The sequence below is a fragment of the Lepus europaeus genome, unplaced genomic scaffold, assembly GCF_033115175.1.
Source record: "Lepus europaeus isolate LE1 unplaced genomic scaffold, mLepTim1.pri SCAFFOLD_28, whole genome shotgun sequence".
Lineage (NCBI taxonomy): Eukaryota > Metazoa > Chordata > Mammalia > Lagomorpha > Leporidae > Lepus > Lepus europaeus.
Window position 1 is genome coordinate 4310830 of NW_026909158.1, and position 15832 is coordinate 4326661.

Here is a 15832-nt window from a genome sequence, read left to right on the forward strand (position 1 = left end):
GATCAATTCTTAACCATTATTTGCCCACTGCCAGACCTTTTCTCACTCCCTCTCCGATGTGCTCATTATGCTATCCACAGCTCTTTTTTTTGACCTTTTTTTCCCAATCTGTTTCTCAGGCTGCATAATCTCACTGACTGTTTTATCTAGTTATTCATCCTTTTAGTACTCAAACCTGTTGACAGATTTTTTTGTTGTATGAGATTTTTTTGTTTCAGTTATTATCCTTTTCAACTCTAAATTTTCTGTTTAGTTCCTTTTTATAATTTCTGTCTGCTAATTGATACCTTTTATTGAATGAAATACTGATCTCATACTGTGCTTTAGCCCTGACATATCATTTCCTCTAAGTCTTTGAGCAATATAAAAGAGCTGAATTAAAGTCCTTGTATAGTTAAGTCTATTGTCTGCTTCTTCAGAAGCAGTGTCTATTGATTACCCTTTCTTTTCCTGCATGTAGGTTATAATTACTTATTTACTTTTAAAATAATTTTTGTTGCAAACTAGATATTTTAAATAAAATCATGTGGCTATAGTCACCATACTGTGCAACAGAATATCAGAACTTATTTATTCTTTTTAATTTTCTTAGATTTATTTTATTTATTTGAAAGACAGCAAGACAGAGAGAAGGAGAGACAGAGAGAAGAGATCTTCCTTCTGCTGGTTCACTCTCCAAATGGCTGCAATGCCCAGGTGGGCTAGATCAAGGCCAGGAGCCAAGAATTCTATCCAGGTCTCCCATGTGGGTGGCAGGGGCCCAAGTGCTTAGGCTATCCTCTTTCCCAGCTGTATTAGCAGGGAGCTGGATTGAAAATGAAGCAACAAGGACTCAAACTGTTACTCTTATATGGGATGCTGGCATCGCAGGTTGTGATGTAACCTGTTGTGCCACAATGCCTGACTTTATTTCCCTTTTCCAACTGTAACAGTATCCTCATTGAACAGAAAGGTTGTTGTTGAATAATTTTTAAAACTAACTCTGTAGAACCTATATTTCTTGTTATTTTTAGTAGCTGAAGTCTCTATAGAAATTTCCTGAAATGCTTGAACCAGTAAGTTTCCTAGTCTATGCTAGGGGGCTTTCTGCAAGTTGGGCATTCCTTCAGCAGTCATCCAGGCAATTTACTACTTTGCTGGCCTTGATTTCCTGCTTACTTCAAACCTTGAGGTCACCCAGAGGTGACAGCTTCAAGCTTTCTCACATCTTTCCTGAGCAAGCTGACAGCTCTGGGCGTTATGTTCAGTGCTGTTCATTTAGGTGGCCATCTACAGTCTCAGGAGTGTATCAGAACTATTCAGAACCTTTATGAATATCTCACTCCTCAGATTTTCCTTTTAGTTTTTTTTTTTGGACAGGCAGAGTGGATAGAGAGACAGAGAGACAGGTCTTCCTTTTCACCGTTGGTTCACCCTCCAATGGCTGCTGCAGCCGGTGCATCGTGCTGATCCGAAGCCAGGAGCCAGGTGCTTTTCCTGGTCTCTCATGCGGGTGCAGGGCCCAAGGACTTGGGCCATCCTCCACTGCCTTCCCGGGCCATAGCAGAGAACTGGCCTGGAAGAGGGGCAACTGGGATAGAATCCAGTGCCCCAACTGGGACTAGAACCCTGTGTGCCGGCGCTGCAAGGCGGAGGATTAGCCTGTTAAGCCACGGCACCGGCCCCTTTTAGTTTTTGATGAGCTGTTTTTTGTTATCCACCACCTCAGGTTGCTGGTTGCTCAGTTAAACAATTACCTTTAAATGTTTTGAACAAATGCCTCTAAGGAATGGGCCTCTTCATACCAAGTGAGCTCTGATTAGTTCAAATAATCTTATAGGTAAAGTCCTCCAAAAAACCATCATCCACGTCAGATAATGACAGTGTTCTGGGGCTAAAGCTTTGACAGAACCATAACCCAGTTGACTTATTTCACAGTGTGGTTTTTCAAAGCTACCATGCAGTTGGAGAGAGAGGGATGGGTATAGGACAAGTTAAAATGCCATTGAGGCACTTTGAACATTTTGAGTAGCTATTTTTCTGGTGTATATATGTTCCATAGATTGTACAGGCCTTTAGTTAGCTTCATGTGTTCTGAAAAAGTTGATTCTATAATTATTGTAAATTTTTCACTGATATGTGGGACAGAGAATTTTCTCAGAGACCTGAGCTTCTGCTTGCAAATTGCTGTGAAGCCTTAGGGTACAGCCCAGTTTGACCCCATGCTGGGTTTTGAGGCCAACCCAAGGGCTGGCTGTCTGCCCTCCTTTATGCTGCTGGTGCTTCTGGTAGTGATTGTTTTCCTGGCCTTTACTACTAGAGCACTTCTTCCTGACACATCTTGCTTCCAGAGAAGGAGACGGAGCCGCAGGGCCAGGTTCAGTGCACAGAGATGGCCCGCAGGCATCTGAAGAAGTATATCTGAATATCTCTTGCTCTTGGTGGGCAGGCATAAGAAACAGATGTACCAGAGGGGCCAAATTATGGTCACCTCACCAGCAACCTACTGGCTGGGAGGGTCTGGGGAAGAGATGCGAAGATGACAAGGTTAAACTACAGAACAGCATTTCATATCAGGTAGCAGACCTACATCATTTAAAGGGGTAACTTGTTGAGCTTAATCAGGAGTTTCTTCCACAAGAAGATCAGCTTCAGCACTACAGACAGAAAAGTACTTTCCTTGTGCAGTGGTTAGCATATGAGACTTTTCAGTGTGGACAGCAGGTCAAGGAATTAAGAGCATGATATGAAGAAAAATTAGCAGACCAATTTTTTCAACAAAATCAAGAGACTCACAAAGTTCAAGCAAATGATGGAGAATAATCAGGTGTGAATGATCATGTAGTAGCTAAAAATATTCCAAAAGTAGCTGAGAATGAAGAACCCCCAAGTTATACTACATATGGGAAAGAACAAATCAAAGAGGTGGTGATGTGGGATGGCTGGAATAGAAGAGAATGACCTAGTGATGATCTTCCCAGTGCTTTAAAGAGGACTTCTATTTCAGTTTCTGAACATGGAACTCATCAAACAATTTCCCATCTTCCAAGTAGACAACCTCTGTACACAAATTTGGCTGAAGATGCACAGGTGAACCACAGTGCAAACCTTGGTACTCAAAACAGAACCCTTCTAACATTCTTCAGCATTTAACTAGAGGCCCAAACTTGGAGAGTGAACCCAGAATTCTAACAGCTGTACTAAACAGACTTCCAAGGATAAATTTGGTGTCTTCCATAAATTGAAGCAAAACGATGAAGAATGAGAGCTTCAGGTGGACTTTGCAAACTGTGAAAAGCAGCATTTCAATGATGTCCTTTAAATCCTAAGGAAAAACTTAAAAAAACATAAAGTACTGTAAAATGAAATTTCTACTCCATCATTTTTACTTTTTTTAAATAAAGATCAGTTCTATGGGTTGTAAAGATACATTGAGATAGATTTAAGGAATATTTTAATGAATCAATATATCCATGTATATATGTGAACCTTTTCCTATTATATTCTCTAAGTAGACACTTTATTTGTTATGTTACGGTTGAGCCAAAACAGTTAATCTTTGCATTTAAAGCAAACTACTGTGTTTTTCACATTTTATTGAGCCCAATAATTCTTTCCACTAGTAGACAAGCAAGGAAAAATTGTTGTACATTTTATGTTTCACATAGTTTAATTAGAGTGAGAACAGTTACTCAGTTGGAAACTTTTTATGTAGTAATGTATTGTTAGCCCAACAGATGTTCTATATCTATCCCTTATTTCATGATCTTCAAGGAGTTATACCTATAATAATTACATAAAAAAGGGGAAATGGAAAATAAACACTGGACAACATGTGTACAAAATTCCCTCCCTACTCCTGTTATTTTACATGAGTGCTAATGTGTTTTGGCAAATAAGTTTTCAGTTGGGGCCTGCTAAGACATGACAGTATTTATGAGTTATATCTTATATCTTACTTGGTTCTTGAACTTGTGGAATGCAGGATTCATATGTATTTTCAGTTTTTATTTTTTCCTCAAGTAACACCAGTACTGCTTCACTATGGCCATCACTAGCTAATTTTTTTATATTTTCATAGTTCAGACTGGTGAAGATATTTGTGATTGAAATGCCAGATCCTGAAAGGGGCTAAATCTACTTTGAAATGAATCTGCAATCAGGATTTCAAAGCTTTTCTGATCATTTTAGTGATCTTTTATGACTAGACTTTTTCAGAAGTACTACATAAAGAATTTTAGCATGTTTTTATAAATGCACAAATAAATGTAAGTACAGTGAGGTCCCCTACTATTTTATTAAAGTAGCTTAAAATTTATAACAAAAACGAATCATTGTCATTAATATGTTAGTTAAGAACACATAAAGCTCATATTTGTTAGACTTACAAAATTATTTAAATGTATTTGCCTTTTATTTAACTCTATTTAATAAAATGTATAAGCTAGCTAATCCCTGTTCTCTGATTTATATCATTTTAAAAATCTTATCCCACCTCCTAAAACAAAAAGTTTTAATCATAAATAGAAATTTAAGATTGTCAACCCTGTTTTTCAGAAGGATGACTGTTAATTGCACACAAACAACATGAAATGCATTTCCCCCTAGTACTAATATTTCAGTCAAAATTCAGACTAACAGTGGCTAAGAGATAGGTCATTCACTTGCTGAGGTGCTCCAATTCTTAAACTTCAGCTTCAAATTAATTAATGACCATGAAAAGATGCAATAATCTACTGTTTTTTTTTTTTTTGACAGGCAGAGTGGACAGAGAGAGAGAGAGAGACAGAGAGAAAGGTCTTCCTTTGCCGTTGGTTCACCCTCTAATGGCCGCTGCGGTAGCGCGCTGCGGCCGGCGCACCGCGCTGTTCCGATGGCAGGAGCCAGGTGCTTATCCTGGTCTCCCATGGGGTGCAGAGCCCAAACACTTGGGCCATCCTCCACTGCACTCCCTGGCCACAGCAGAGAGCTGGCCTGGAAGAGGGGCAACCGGGACAGGATCGGTGCCCCGACCGGGACTAGAACCCGGTGTGCCGGCGCCACAAGGCGGAGGATTAGCCTGTTGAGCCACGGCGCCGGCCAATAATCTACTGTTTTTCCCACATTGTCAAACAATCCATGACTTTATCGTAATTAGAATCAGGCCATATTTAAGAAGTATTATGGTTCACAGAATTTTTTAAATGTAATTAAAGGGAAGTGACATACATCTTTTGGGCCTTAGTGTGAGGAGATGAATCTAAAAATACTCCTAGTTGTACTTCTTTCTATTTAATTTTGTAAAATCTGTACAAAAGAAAATCATGAAATTACCTTAGTTGCTTTGTCATAAAAACCATTTGGTTGTATGGTAGCTATTACATAGCAAAATTTCTTCAATTAACAACTAAGAATTTTTTTTAAGTTTTATTTATTTATTTGAAAGGCAGAGTTACAGAGAGAATGGAAGAGACAGAGAGAGAGAGAGGTCTTCCATTTACTGGTTCACTCCCCAAATGGCCACAATGGCCAGAGCAAGGCTGAGCCAGGCTAAAGCTAGGAGCCAGGAGCTTCATCCTGCACTACCATTTGGCTGACAAGGGCCCAAGTACGTGAGCCATCTTATGTTGCATTTCACAGACCATTAGCAAGGAGTTAGATTGGAGCTAGAGCTGCTGCCAGGGGGTTGAATTGGTGGCCATGTGGGTGCTGGTGTCACAGGTGGCAGCTTTACTACACTACAACACCAGCACCAGCAGCCTAGACATTTCATAACTGGAGAAATCCCAGACTAATTGATAATATTTTTGACCGTATTAACTATGTGAATCTTTTAAAAAAATATTTGTTTATTTGAAAAGCAGAGTTAGAGATGGAGGAGGCAGAGAAAGATCTTCCATCTGTTCACTCCCCATTTGGCCACAACCACTGGGGCTGGGCCAGGCCAAAGCCAAGAGCTTCTTCTAGGTCTCCCATATGGGTGTCAGGGGCCTGGATCAGAAGTAGAGCAGCTGGGACACTTACTGGCACCCATATGGGATGCCAGTGTCACAGAGGATTGCTTAATCTCCTATGCGACAACAACTACCCTATGTGAATCAACATTCTACAATCTGTTTTAGACATACTGTTTTTATGTTTTACTTCTGCCTTAAGCTTTCAGGTTTTCTTGATGTATTTTTTGCCCTAATTTAGTGTTAAGTTGATGGAAATCATCTCTTGCTGGGTTCTGATAAATTAAAAATTGAAAAAGAGGCTATTTATCTCTTTATGAAAGACAGAATCTTCCATCCACTGGTTCATTCCTCAAATGGTTGCAACAGCCAGGAGCCAGGAACTCCATCCTGGTTGCCCACATGGATGGCAGGGACCCAAGTGCTTGAGCCATTGTCTTCTCTTTTCTAGGTGCATTAGCAGGAAGCTGGATCAGAAGCAGAATACCCAGCACTCAAACCTGAACTCTAGTATGGAGTGTAGGCATCCTAAGTAGCGGCTTAACCTGATGGACCACAACATCCACCCCTGAAGTCATCTGGAATCTTTTCCTTTTATCAGTTTCCAAGTCTACTAGTTTTCATAGAATTTTTCTTTAATTTGTGGCTTGTAATTTTTTCTTCCAGCATCTTTAATATTCATGATTCCTTGAATGGTGTTTTGCTACTTTTCTTTTCTCAATCCCCTTGTGTTCAAGGAAGTTTCTGTCTCTAATAACTTCAATTTCCACCCAGATGGGCAATGATTCTCAAATTCTGTCCTCATCCTAGAGCTTCCTTCTGCATTCTGAAATAATGTTTCCTGGCAATTCTGCCTTATTTTCCAGAGAATCTTAATGTTGCCACATGAACAGTTCTGTCTCACTAAAACTTTTTTTTAAAAAAATGTAAAATGTCATCCTACTTTAAAACATATTTTATTTACTTAAAAGGCAGGGTGACAAAGAGAAAGGGAGAGACAAAGAGAGAAAGAGATCTTCCGTTCACTGGTTCACTCTCTCAAATGGCCACTACAGCCAGGGATAGGCCAGGCTGAAGCCAGGAGCCTCAGATTGAGTCTCCCGTGTCGGTGGCAAGAGTCCAACCAAGTATGTGGGCCATCATCTAGTGCTTTTCCAAGCACATTAGTAGGGAGCTGGATTAGAAGCAGAACTAGGCCGGCACCATGGCTTAACAGGCTAATCCTCCACCTTGCGGCACTGGCACACCAGGTTCTAGTCCCGGTTGGGGCGCCGGATTCTATCCCGGTTGCCCCTCTTCCAGGCCAGCTCTCTGCTATGGCCCGGGAAGGCCTTGGAGGATGGCCCAAGTCCTTGGACCCTGCACCCGCATGGGAGACCAGGAGAAGCACGTGGCTCCTGGCTTCGGATAAGCGAGATGCGCCGGCCTCAGCAGCCATTGGAGGGTGAACCAACGGTAAAGGAAGACCTTTCTCCCTCCCTCTCTCTCTCTCTCACTGTCTAACTCTGCCTGTCAAAAAAAAAAGAGTACATAGGAAAAGTAGTGATTTTTCAAAGATTTCTAATTCTAAATGTTTGAAATAAATTTGTTGTCACAGGGATTGGTGTCATTTGAGGATGTGAGTGTGGACTTCAGTCAGGAAGAATGGCATAAAATGAACCCTGCTCAGAAGACCCTGTACAGAGATTTCATGCTGGAGACCTACAGCCATCTCGTCTCAGTAGGTAAGCAGACCTTATTACGTGTCTCCTTGTAGAATATATATCCTTTCTTTTTCTGTTAACTTTTTTTTAAAAAAATATTATTTATTTATTTGAAAGGTAAAATTCGAGAGAGGGAGAGGCAGAGGCAGAGAGCAAGAAGTCTTCCATCTGCTGATTCACTCCTAAAATGGCCACAAAGGCCAGGGCTGGGCCAGTGCAAAGCCAGGAGTCAAGATCTTTGTCCTAGCATCACACATGGGTGCAGGGGCCCAAGCACTTTTCCGGGCACATTAGCACAGAGCTGGTTCAGAAGTGGAGCAGCCAGGACTAGTTCTAGTACCCATATGGGATGCCAGCACTTTAAGCGACAGCTTAACCTGCTATGCCACAATGTTGGCCCCAATATACATCCTTTTTAAAAATTATCATGACATATGGGCCCTTATAGAGATTAATATTGTACTGGCTTTTAATTAAGAGGTGTAAAGTTAAGAGACAAAAATGATGGTTTTATCCCATTGAAAACTTTGCCATGTTTTTGAATCTTCAGAATCCCAAAAGCCCATGAATCTCATCTATATATATTCTCAATTATTCTGTTTATAGGATATTGTGTTACCAAACCTGATGTGATATTCAAATTGGAACAAGGTGAAAAGCTGTGGTCCTTGGAGGACAAATTGCTAAACCAGCAGGACCAGGTGAGTGAACACTGACACAAAGAGATCTGGGGTTGTTTGACCTTAGAAGAACACTTTTGTTAGTTTATTTTTTTAATTATTGAAATATAATGCATGTATCATATAATTCCTTATTTAAATTATAAAGTTCAGTGACTTGGCATATGCACAAATTTATACAAACATCACCACAGTCAATTTTCATCACTTCAGAAAGAAACCTGTATCTTTCAGTTATCACCCTTCTAACCCCTAGCCTCTCTGGTCCTAAGCAATTACTAATGTCCTTCTGTCTCTACATTTGCCTATTCTGGACATTTCATATAAATGGAATTATATAACATTTGATCATTTATTACTGGTTTCTTTTGCTTAGTTTACAAGATTGATATGTATCAGTACTTCATCCTTTTGTGGCCAGATAATATAACACTGTATGGACATACCACATTTTGTTTTCCTATTCATTAGTGATTTGCCTTTTGGCTGTTGTGATTAAAGCTGATATAAACATTCATTTACATGTTTCTATATGGATATATGTTTTTATTTTTCTTAAGTATATACTTAGGATGAAACTGCTGGGTGATACAGCACCTCTTTGTTTATATCTTTGAGGACCTAATTTTTCTGATTTATACACATCCTCACCATAGTAGGAGATTTTATTCTAATCATTCTTATGGATATGAAGTGGTCCCCTTGTGGTTTTGATTTATATTTCTGTTAGTCTGCTGGAGCTTTCATAATAAAATACCATAAGCTGAGTGGCTTAAACAACAGAAATGTATTTCTTACAGTTGTATAGGCTGAAATTCCAAGATTAAGGTGCCAGTAGGTTGATTTCTGATAAGGCCTCTCTTTTTCTTTTCTTTTTGAAAGATTTTATTTATATATTTGAGAGGCAGAGTTACAGATGGTGAGAGGGAGAGACAGAGAGGAAGGTCCTCCATCCATTGGTTCACTCCCCAAGGGGCCGCAATGGCCAGAGCTGAGCCAATCCAAAGCCAAGAACCAGGATCTTCCTCCAGGTTTCCCATGTAGGTGCAAGGGCCCAAGTGCTTGGGCCATCTCCCACTGCTTTTCCAGGCCATAGCAGGGAGCTGGATCAGAAGAGGAGCAGCTGGGACTAGATCCGGTGCCCATATGGGATGCTGATGCTGCAGGTGGAGGATTAACCTACTGTACCATAGCACCAGCCCCAGGCCTCTTTTTCAATTCTACAGTCACCTTCAGACTGTGCCTTCATATGGCCTTTTCCTTATGCACATGCAGTTGAAGAGAAAGAATATCCTAGTGTTTCTTCCTTTACTTACAAGAACTCCTGTCCTGTAAGATAAAGCCCCACGCTTATGACCTCATTTAAAACCATACTTCCTCATTACACTTGAGGGTTAGGGCAATAACATGAAATTGGGGAGGAGACATAGTTCAGTCCATAAAAATCTACTGGATCAGCCAGTGCCATGGCTCACTTGGCTAGTCCTCTGCCTGCGACACCGGCACCCTGGGTTCTAGTCCCGGTTGGGGTGCTGGATTCTGTCCTGGTTGCTCCTCTTCCAGTCCAGCTCTCTGCTATGGCCCAGGAAGGCAGTGGAGAATGGCCCAAGTGCTTGGGCCCTGCACCTGCATGGGAGACCAGGAGGAAGCACCTGGCTCCTGGCTCGGATCAGCGTAGCACATTGGCCGTAATGGCCATTTGGGGAGTGAACCAACGGAAGGAAGACCTTTTTCTCTGTCTCTCTCTCACTGTCTACCTCTGCCTGTCAAAAAAAAAATCTACCTGATCACTTAGGACAGCAGTGACCTTTTTATATGCATATTAGCCTTTGTCTATGCTATTAAGCAATCTTGGGAATTTTCAAGTTACATTTTTAAATTATTTATTAAAAGAAAGTAAAATTATCAGAATTATTAGGAATAAAGCACACTTACCGAACATTTTTGTTATGGAGAAATATAAATAAAGGGCATAACATAAAGGTTGACATAATTTACATCAAGTCTATCTTCCAGTCAATGCAAATAATTGGATTAGTTGAAAACAATATCTCTAAATAAGTGACTTAGAAAAATTGTAATGAAAGATGTTGAATTAATAAAATAATTTAGGACTCATGTCCTATTATTAAGATTTTAACTTAGGGAATAAGTGCATTAAATGAAAAGAGTCCCTTTTAGCTCAAGAGCACAGATTAGAGAAAACCTTTAAGTATTTTAATGACTAAACCGAAAAGTATGTCAGTGTTCATAAAATAATGGAAAGAGAATTGGAAATGAAAAAAAAAAACTGGTGTTAAATTGGAAATGGCATAGAAAATTAATTAATTAAAAAAAATTATGTAGGATCTCTGTCTTTAATGTGCTGCACACTGTTATTTAATGCTATAACTAGTACTCCAACAGTATTTTTTTAAATTTTGTGTTGCTATATGGGGGCAAACTGTTGAAATCTTTACCTAATATATACTAAACTGATCTTCTGTATATAAAGAGAATTGAAAATGAATCTTGATGTGAATGGAAGGGGAGAGGGAGCAGGAAAGGGGAGGGTTGCCGGTGGGAGGGAAGTTATGGGAGGGGGGAAGCCATTGTAACCCATAAGCTGTACTTTGGAAATTTGTATTCATTAAATAAAAGTTTAATAAATAAAAAAAATAATGGAACTCTAACGACCTAAAACTCAGTAGAATTAGGAACTCATACTGTCTCCTCAAATAAGGAACTCATAACTCTGTCTCACCTGAACATTAAATAAACACCCCTACAGAAGGTATTAGTGACATTTTTATTAAAGTGGACCATACATTCCATTGTATGCCATCTGCAAAAAACAAACCTTTCAAGTTCCTACAAAATAATCATACAATATTGAAAATATAAATTTTAAAGAGAGAATCACCACAAATATTACTTGAACATAGTTTGTAAAATCTAGAAATTAATAACTGAGTAAACAAAAACACATGAAAAATTTTCTAAGTTATCTTTTAAATATTGTATAAAAGGAAATCAAAACCAAATTTATGTAATACTTAAGAAATTATAAATGTGACTGCAAATTAGAAACCTTCAAATGCAGCCAAATTAGTGAGCATTGATTAAGCAGGAACAGTAACAAAAGTACATTGATGAAAACAGAAGACTTTGAAAGTAGAATCAGAAATTATTACATTGTAAACTGAGAAACAGAATGTTCTTAGAATAAAAAATGAGCTGACATTGTTGTGCAGCAGTAAAAGCCACCACCTGCAACACTGGCATCCCATACAGGTGCTGGTTCATTTCTCAGCTGCTCCTCTTCCAAACCAACTCCCTACTGATAGCTTGGGAAAAGCAGTGGAAGATGGCCCAAGTGTTTGAGCCTCTGCTACCCAACGAGGTGGGAAACCCAGATGAACCTCCTGGCTCTGAGCTTCCACCTGGCCCAGCTGTCACCACTGAAACCATCTGGGGAGTGAGCCAGCAGATGGAACATGTCTCTTTCTCTGTCTCTCCCCCTTTCCTTGTAATTCTGAATTTCAAATCAGTAAATGTGTTCAAAAAAGAATAAAAAACAAAAAATAGATGACAGACAAAAAAAGGAATCATCTACATATCTATCCTTAAACTATAATCTTGATTAACTTATTAATTAGAATTAGGTTTTGGAATTAGGCAGTTTTCTTATCTTCTTTATTGATTTTAAAATGACCTTTTTAATCCTCACAAAACAAGTATTGAAGCATTTTAAGGGACTATGTTGAATTTATAAATCAAATTAAGGAGAATTGTCATCTTAGAATTTAGAATTTAGTTTCCCAGTCCATAAACAAAATATACCTCCCACTTATTTAGGATTTCTTTCATTAATGTCTTGTGGTTTTCAGTATACTATACCAAGGCTTTGGTGCTATGATAAATGATACTGTTTCTCTCATTTCAGATTCCAGTTGATTTGTTCACAGGTGTAAGATTGTTTGTAGACCACATATTCTGCCCTTGTTAAAAATTCTTACTAGGGAGTAAGCATTTGACATAGCAGACCATATTAGAGACCTGCTTCTGATTCCAGCCTCCTACTCATGTATACCTGGGAAGCACCAAGTGATGCCTCAAGTAGTTGAGTCTCTGCTTCCTTTATGGCAGACCTGAGTTGAGTTCTAGGCCCTTGGCTTCAGCCTGGGCCAGTCCTCGGAGCACATCAGAGAATTCACACTGGAGAGAAACCCTTTGAGTGTAATGAATGTAGGAGACCTTTTGCCCATATTTCTGTACTTAGAGCACATCAAAGAATTCACACAGAGGAGAAACCATACAAATGTAATGAGTGTGGGAGATCTTTTACATATAATTCAGCCTTCAGAGCACATCTGAGAACTCACACAGGTGAGAAGCCTTATGAATGCAATAGCTGTGAGAAAACTTTTGCCCACAATTCAGCCCTAAGAGTACATCAGTGAAAACACACAGGACAGAAGCCCTATGAATGTAATGACTGTGAGAAAACATTTGCACATAATTCAACCCTCAGAGCACATCAGAAAATTCACACTAGAGAGAAACTCTATGAATGTGGTGAATGTGGAAAAACATTTTCCCAGAAGACACACATCAAAGAATTCACACAGGGGAGAAACCCTGTAAATGTAATTAAAGTGTGGGAAAACTTTCTCACAGAATTCATACCTCACTGGACATGAGAGAATTCATGCAGGGGGAAAAAACCTTATGAATGTAACATATGTGGGAAAACTTGTGTCTGTAAGTCTGCTCTCATAGTGCATCAAAGAATTCACAAAGGGCAGAAACCCTATGAATGTAATGCATGTGGGGAAAGTTTCTCCCAAAGAATATACCTTTGTGCACATCAGAGAATTCATTCAGGGGAGAAACCCTATGAATGTAATGTCTGTGGGAAAACTTGAACAGATAATTTGGCCCTCAGGGGACATCACAGAATTCACACAGGGGAGAAACTGTATGAATGTAATGAATGTGGAAAGACTTTCTCAAAGACATCACATCTCAGCGCATCTGAGAACTCGCAGAGGGGAGAAAACCTACAAATGTAATCAATGTGGCAAAACTTTCTCAGAAAAGTCATATATTAGAGCACATCAAAGAATTCACACAGGGGAGAAACCCTATGAGTGTACTATATTTGGAAAAACATTTGCCCATAATTCAACACTCAGAGTACATCAGCGAATTCACACAGGTGTAAAGTCCTATGAATGTAGCGAGTGTGGAAAAATATTCTTCCAGAATTCACACCTTAGTGCACACCAGAGAATTCACACAGGGGAGAAACCTTATGACTGTATGAATGCAGGAAAGCTTTTGCTCAAAATTCAACTCTCAGAATAAACCAGAGAAATCACACAGGAGAGAAAGCTTATGAATGTGACAGAGGTGGGAAAGCCTTTGTCCATAAGGCAGCTCTCAGAACACATCGCACCAGGATGCACACCAGAGAGAAAACTAATGTGTAAAGAATTTGGGAAGTCCTGAATTAGTTCAAGTGTTATTAGGTAACAGAGAGTGGGGGAACTCATGTCATGAAGATGGATAAATGGTGCTACATAACAAACATGGTAGAATGCACAGTGAAAGAAGCTTGAGCACAGAACTGGATTCTCCATTTTACATCTTTACAAGTTGGTTTTCTTTTTTCCCATGCATTAAGTTTGTAGTCTGTTGAGCTCTTACAGCTGTAGTCTATTAAATGCATATATTTGATCAATTCTTTGTCCAAGTAGGTTGAAATCTTATGCATATATGTCCAAAAACTAGAAGGGATCAACTTATTGTATGTGAGAGACTTAACATGAGGAGAAAACTTTGTATTAACATCTTGAATAGTCAGAAGCCTTCTTTAAAAATCAGGGAGGTCTAGGGGTAGGCCTTGTCATGCAGTGGGTTAAGCCACTGCGTGGGATCCTGGCACCCCATATAATAGCCTGCTCAAGTCCTGTCTGCTTGCAATCCTGCTCCCTGCTAATTCTCCTGGGAAAGCAGCAGAAGATGGCCCAAGTGTTGGGCTGCTTTCTCCTACACAGGAGACCCAGATGGAGTTCCCAGCTCCTGCCTTTGGCCTTGCCTATCCCTGGCCATTGCAGCCATCTGGGGAGTAATCCAGTGGATGGAAAAAATGTTCAATAAATATATCTTTTAAAGAATCAGGTAGGACTCAGGGAGAACAGAAGACTTTATAAAAGTGAGCTGCATTAGACATCAAGTAATTATAGTAAAATTCTATATGTTGTATACATGACTTTTTTCCACCTGTTTTCAGAAAATAATTTTCTGAGATTTGTCAATCTCAGAATCAAGGATAAAATTACTAAGAACTGATGTACTAAAACAAGTACTTTCATATGATATCAAAAATTCTATATAAAATTACAAGAAAATACTTACAGACAAATTCACTGTAAAAAGTCTTTAAAGTGAAAAAAAATCACTTGAGGGGGCGGAGCCAAGGTGGCGGATAGTGAGGACGTGCGCCTTAGTTTGGGAAAATAAAGTTTCATAAAAGTGGAATTACTGTAGCCTCAGGAAAAGACTCAAGAAAAAAACTGCAGAGGAAACACTTCCGGATCTAGTGGATGTGAAACAGAGGACTTACAGGGAGCCCACCACGTGGAAAACCAACCAAGACGAGCCGAGTGGCGGGAGACGAGCCAGAGCCACAGAATCTCGCCAGCGCGGAAACTGGAGGGGGGTAAGACAAAGACCTCAGAAACCCGAGACATTGGGGGGGGGGGGACAGAGGCCTCTCCCTTCACTCACCAAGCAAAACAAAGAGCACCGCGATTTTACATATGTAAAGCGCAGCCAAACTCAGTAACTTTAGCGAAACTGGAGAACACATTGAGGGCTGCATAAACTCTTTGTGTGGTCCCAGGGGTAGATCAAATGAATACTCACAGAGGCCAGATTTCAACTACCCTCAACTCCACTCCCAACTGAGTCAAAAAAAAAAGAGAGAGTGAGCGAGCCAGCAAGGAGCAAGTGAGTGAGCAATCTGGGAGAGTGTCTCTTTACACAGCCTTAAACCTGAAGAATCAAGCATAGCTATCTGGCCACACCCATCACAGCCCCTAAGGCTCCAACAAAGCAGAGAGCTCACTTAGAGGAATAGTATAACGAGAAAAAAACACCACAGCAAAAAAAAAAAAAAAAAAAAAAAAACACCATAAATTATCTCCAACATGCCAAACAACAAACATAGAAGCTGAGGTAACAAGAGCAAGGAAGACACTATGACGCCCCCAAGTGAACAAGACACCCCAATTCAAGATTATAAAGATAATGAGATAGAAGAAATGCAAGAAGCAGATCTCAAAAAATTGATAAGAACATTAAGAAGTTCTCAAAAACAAATTCTTGAACTACAGAAATCCTTAATGGACAAGATAGAAAATCTCCCGTGAAAATGAAATATTAAGGAGGAATCAAAATGAACTGAAACAACTAGTAGAACAGGAAACTGAGATAGTGACAAAAAACCACAATGAAATGAAGAACTCAATAGATCAAATGGCAAACACAT

The 15832-nt window shown here is 39.6% G+C and overlaps 1 pseudogene; it reads left to right on the top strand.

The window, feature by feature from the left end:
- Positions 1 to 2201: 2201 nt before the first annotated feature.
- Positions 2202 to 3301, top strand: LOC133754707 (protein GOLM2-like; annotated as a pseudogene).
- The last annotated feature ends 12531 nt before the right edge of the window (positions 3302 to 15832 follow it).